The 5,807-nt window shown below is 42.4% G+C and overlaps 1 protein-coding gene across 3 annotated transcripts in view; it reads right to left on the reverse strand.

Moving 5' to 3' along the window:
* The window catches only part of KIAA0513 (KIAA0513 ortholog), a 111,918-nt gene that overhangs the window by 56,762 nt on the left and 49,349 nt on the right, over positions 1-5,807 (reverse strand). The gene's annotated exons all lie outside the window — the stretch shown is intronic.

Raw genomic sequence — 5,807 nt, forward strand, 5'->3', positions numbered from 1 at the left:
TCTCCAACATGTTCTCCGCAAAGCAGCTGGAATGACCTTTAAAAACCACAAATGTGATCACATCCTCCAGTGGCTTCTGACTGCCCCTCATATTCTGCCAGAATCCCTCACCTGGGTGTTAGGGCCCTGCACGAGGCCCCTTCCAAGCTCTCCAGGCTGGGCTCAAGCCACTCCCCGCTTGCCCTCTACACACTGGCCCCTTACAGAACTTCAATCCATGCTGCTTTCCACTGAACGGACTCCCCACCTACCGCTTTGCCTGGAACCCTCTCCCTCCACCCCCTGCACCTGTTGCTTATCAAACACCCACAGGTCCTTTACATATCACATCCTAAAAGAATCCCTCCATGTGACCCCCAGACTTTAACGGATTCGTGGGTATATTCTCTCACCACACAATGTCTTTTTCTTTTATAGGAACCCACAGTTTATAATTTTGCACTTATTTATTTGTTCGATTAGTCTCTGAGCTAATTAACAGGCAGGAACTTTGTCTGGTTTTGCTCACTCGTGTGTCTACAGCGCCTAGCATAGTGCCAAGCACAGAGTAAATCATTAAATACTTTTTGAATGAACCAATATGAGTCTAAGACAAGGATGGGGGAGGGAGGAGGATTGAGTTATTGGAGCCAGAGCACAATGGTCAGAAACTTGCTTCCAGGAGACTTGGTGGGTCAGGTCCTGGCAGCAGGAACAGAGGAACCATGTCACAGTCCAGCCCTCAGAGCTTGGTATAGAGCAGCAATGGTATAGGGGATGGCATCCAGCTCCTTAGAGGGGTAGTGTGGTACAGTATAAAGAGCAGGATCTTCACAGCCAGACAGGAGGTCTGCAGGCTAGCTGTGCTTCTCTGCTTCTTCTGGGCAATCATTTCACTCTGAGCCTCAGTTTCCTCAGCTGTACAAAGAGATCATACAAATGTGAGGATGAAGTGAGTCTGTGAGGCAATATGACAGCGGCGAAAAGCAAGACATCTGGGTGTGAATCCTGGCTCTCCACTCCTAGTGACTTTGAGCACACTGCTTAACCTCACTGGGCCTATTTCTTCATCTATGAAAGGGGCCAACGATGGTGTGTTCATTCATTCAGTGGCATTATTATCGAATGCCTACTTTTTGACAGGCACTGGGGAGACAATAGGGGGCAAGACTAATAAAACTCCCTGACTTTCATGAGGATCGCACTGCAGTGAGGGATAGACAATGGGATAACAAAGTGAAAGATATGGGAAGTTAGCTGAGACGTGACAAGGAGCAAAGCTGGGAGGGGGAAGTGAAATACTGCAAGAATGGATGGGAGAAATTTTAGAGGGGGTTCCAGGGAGAAAGATGCCTTCCAAGTCAAGTGCCAAAGGCATTAGAGAACAAGCTTGGAATACCCAGGAGACACAGAGCACCAAACCCAGAACCTGACACTTAGCAAATGCTCCATACATGCTCACTGGCCATACATCCTCCCACCAGCAGGCTCTACCCACAGCTGGCAGTGCGGTAGCCCAGTGAAAAGGAATTCAGGAACCCATCATACCACTCTGGGTTCTTTAGACTTCTTGGGTCTTGTCCAACACCATGGGTAGTGGAGTTTCAGCCTTCTGGCTTCCCTAGTATGGCCGTTGCCTTAAAAACCACAAACTCAAGAGAAAAAACTAAGAACCTAAAACACCCTTCTGAACAAACCTGATTTTCTGCTGTACAACCTTTGTGACCCTCTCTCTTTCCCACTGTTTACTTGAAGTAGAGCATACAAATTGTAAGTGTACATGGCTGGATGAATTTTTACCAAGTGAGCATCCATAGAACCAGCACCCAGATCAAGAAATATTACTAGCATCCTAACATCCTCCCTCAATGGTAACCACTACCCTGCCCTGTCTTCCTATACCAAAGATCATGTTCCCCTGACTTTGAACTTATTTTTATGTGAGCATACAGCATGCTTTTGTGTCTTTGCTTCTTTTACTCAACACCATATTTGAGATTGATCTGTACTGTTGTATTGTATACTTTCATTCTGTATAGTATTTCATTGTATGACTATACCACAATTTATTTACTCATTCTGTGGTTCATGGACTTTTAGGTTGTTTCCAGTTTGGGGCTGTTATGGATAGTGCTGTGTGAACATTCTAGCACACATCTTTTGGTGAACCTAAGTACGGTATGCTCAGCTTCAGCAGATACTCCCAGCAGTTGCCCAAGATGGTTTAACGACGACAAGTCCACCAGCAGTGTATGGAACTTCTAGGTGCTCCAATGCTTGCCAACACTTGGGGTTTTGCATGTGAGCCATGCTGGTGGGTGTGTAATTAGTATTTCGTTGTGGTTTAAGTTTGCATTTCCCTAATGACTAATGAAAATGAGCAGCTTCTCATGTTTTGGATAGTCTCTTTTGTGAAGTACTTGTTCAAGTGATCTGCCGATTGTTCTATTGGGTTCTCATTTACTTTTGATTACCTTTTTGTATATTTAAAAGTGAAGATGCGGTTAAATATATAACAAATTAGTTTCTTGTGTATTTTTCCAGGGATATTCTATGTACATAAAAACATTCTCTCGTCTTCTTTTTCATACAAATACACTGTTTTACACAAAAGACTCAATATATCTGGAAGACCATCCATATTAACGAATAAAAATCTGCCTCATTCTTTTTATAATCATACAGCACAGTATTCCATTTATGTATACAACATACTTTATTTAATATATTGATGGGCATACAGGCGATACCAGGTTTTTGCTTCTGCAAACATGCTATTGTAAATACTCAAGTACGAACATCCTTGTGCACATAGGTGATTCCATCTGTAGGATAAATTCCTAAGAGGGGAATTGCTGGGTCAAAGGGTAAGTACACTTAAATTTTTGTGATTTGTATTGATATCTTGCTCTGCAAAGAGCTGAACAAATTCACAGCTGTATCAATTTGGTCTGCCTTGCCAACACAGAATGTTACCAACCTTTTATCTTTACCAATCTACTAGATGAAAAATGGGATCGCCTCATACTATAAATTTGTATTCATTCCTTTTACTTTGCATGAAGCTGAGCATCTTTTCACATATTTGAATAGAGCCTCCACTTTAAAAAGTCCTGTTTCCTGGGAGTACTGGTTAGATGAAAACTAGCTCCAGAGGGGTAAAAAGAACTAACCCTGGACATGAGATGTTAGCACTCCTGCAAAGGCCACAAATGTTGGGAGGTTTTCTGCTCCCAAGGCCTCAGTGAAATCAGGGAGAGAAGAAAAACTCTGTGTTTAACCACAGTCCTAAAACAGGAAGAAACCTTAGAAATCTAGTCTATATCTCATGTTTTAGAGATTAAAAAAAAAAAAAGGCTGAAGCTTGGAGTAGGGAAATGACTTGCAGATCACATATCAATGCTGTTAAGAGATGAAAATCCTTGATAAGAGTTGAATTGTTTTTGTCAACTGCCGCCATCCCTGTTAAATATTTTCATGATTTTATTACGCTATTTCCTTTTGCAAGGGTGCAATTTTAAAGTTACAATAAACAATCTATACTAGTAATTAGTAACAGGCAACATAAACAAGTGTGGGAGCTCAGGAGAATCATGGAGTGAAGATCCCTCCCTCTGCATTTTTTGTGAAAGGATCTGAAATGGGTAGAAAAACGTATTGGGTGTCTTCAATGAACAACTAGGTGTTGTCTGGCATACTTTTCTGTTATCTGGTCCCATGAGGTTTTTCCTTTTCTTTAAGATATTTATAACTCTATAGGCTGTAGAGAATTGATAGCAATGCAAGTGATCTTACCCACAGATATCAGACATACAAATGAATCTTTTTTTTTTTTTACAAATAAATCTTGTAAAAGTTCAATTGACTTCTCTCCCTCACTGTAGAAAAAGCTAGTTGTGCATCTATTAAGCAAATTCATCTCAGCATTCCTAACTGCCTATATCTGTGTCTGCCTTTTAGATTCATCTCTCAAATATTTGTCATCTTACATGCTTCCTCATTAATTAGTGAGTTAAATGGAATCTTTTCCATGTATTTATATGTGTGCGAAAGTCAAGATTTAACCTTTTTTTAAAAAAAATTAGTTTAACATTGCTCGTAGTTTGTCTCAAGTATAGCAGGCACTTGCAGTCTTGGTGTTATAAAAGATAACCATCCTTTCTTTCAGCCTAAGTGAAAAGAACTGACCACTCATTGGAAGCCTACCTCACTTTTCTCCTTTGTAGAAACAAAGATACCAGGTGATAGGAGGCTGTAAGGATTGACTAAATGCGTACAATGAATGCAGAGGTACGAGATACCGTGGACGAAGAAAAGGGCCACTTACTAAACCTGAAAAGCTCAGGGGAGGCCAGCATGGTAGGCCCTACAAACTCAGAGGCTGAAATAACAAGGGATGGTCTGAACATAAAAAAATCCTAACTAAAAGCAGGTCAGGGCGGGAAGTCATGTCCCAGGCCTGTAGCTTCCTTGACGAAGGTCAATCTTTATCTTAAATAAGACTGTATATTGTATTTTTGCATCTAAGATCACGAAATTTTTAAATGGCAGCGAAATCTTCTTTTCCAGACCCCCTCAGGGCACAACCTCCCACCAGAGCACAAGACTACTGAACCTTCTTTGTTATCTTGTTCCCCACAGACCATCTCTTTGTGCTGTAAATGTTATTAGTTATCCTGCAGTCACTAATGTAAAAGAAATATGTCTCTTCATTTTACTTTTTATCCAATCCCAGAGATTTCCCCGCTTTGCTTTCTCCCACTCTCTTGATCTAGTACCGATGGATTTCACGTAACTCTCCTTCAGTCTCCTACTTCGATTCTAGTGCATAAAATAAGCTGCAAAACTGCCATTCTCTGGAGTATTTTCTCAATCCATTGAGACTTTGCTTTCTGGTCATTGCCATCAGTTTGGCTCAAATAAACTCAAAAATTCTGTACAGGTTTCAACAATATACTGCTAAAATTTTAAACCATTAAAGCTGAAATTCTGAAGATTAATATAATGCACCCCTTACTTCCAAAAGTTTAGCTGGAATGTTTCTGGAAGCAAGAATGGTAAATAGTGACAAAGTGGCTTGTAGACGGTGAGATTCCGACAGATTTCTTAGCTGTAATTACGGCTTTCATCAATCTTAAAATTTAGGGACTGCTCACCAATTTGGCAACAAAACACTGATCACCTACTTCCCAGCCCTGAGGAAATTGTCCCGAGTAGTATAGGAAACCCAAATAAACAAACAAAAAAACGCGTCTACCTTCCAAAAAAAATACAGAACTTCTCGTCTGAAAGGAATCGTTGGGATCCTCTGATATCCAGGTCCCTGATAGAGGGAGATCAGAAGCTCAGCAGACCCCAAGAATCAGTACTCCAATCTCCAGTCCGGGACGCTTCCCCCTTTCCCCACGTGCTTCTGCCTCCGTCGTTTTCACTCCTGTCGTTTCCATTTCCCCATTTTCTGAGTTCTCATTCCCGTACACGGTACGAGCAACAGCTAAAGCGGACAGTTCCTTGAGAGGTCGCCGCGGCCTCAGTCACCTAGGTAAGAATCCTCCATCGGGTGGGACAGCCTAACGGCGCGGCTTGAACCTCGCGGCAGCCCTTACCCCCATTCTTCCCATCCGGATCTCAGTTTGGAGGGATCCCTTTACTTTAGCGAGGGGAGCTTGTGATTAGAACCTGCCTTTCTCGAGGAAGAGTCAGTCCTTAAGAGCCTGTGTTCCAGAGGAAGCCTACCCAACAAGACCCTACGAACCGCCTCACGCGCTCCTCTCCGTCGCCAGCGGGGGCGGCCGGAACTGCGCAAGCGCAGCGCAGCTGACCTCGTG

The sequence above is a fragment of the Pteropus medius genome, unplaced genomic scaffold, assembly GCF_902729225.1.
Source record: "Pteropus medius unplaced genomic scaffold, Ma_sr-lr_union100, whole genome shotgun sequence".
NCBI lineage: Eukaryota > Metazoa > Chordata > Mammalia > Chiroptera > Pteropodidae > Pteropus > Pteropus medius.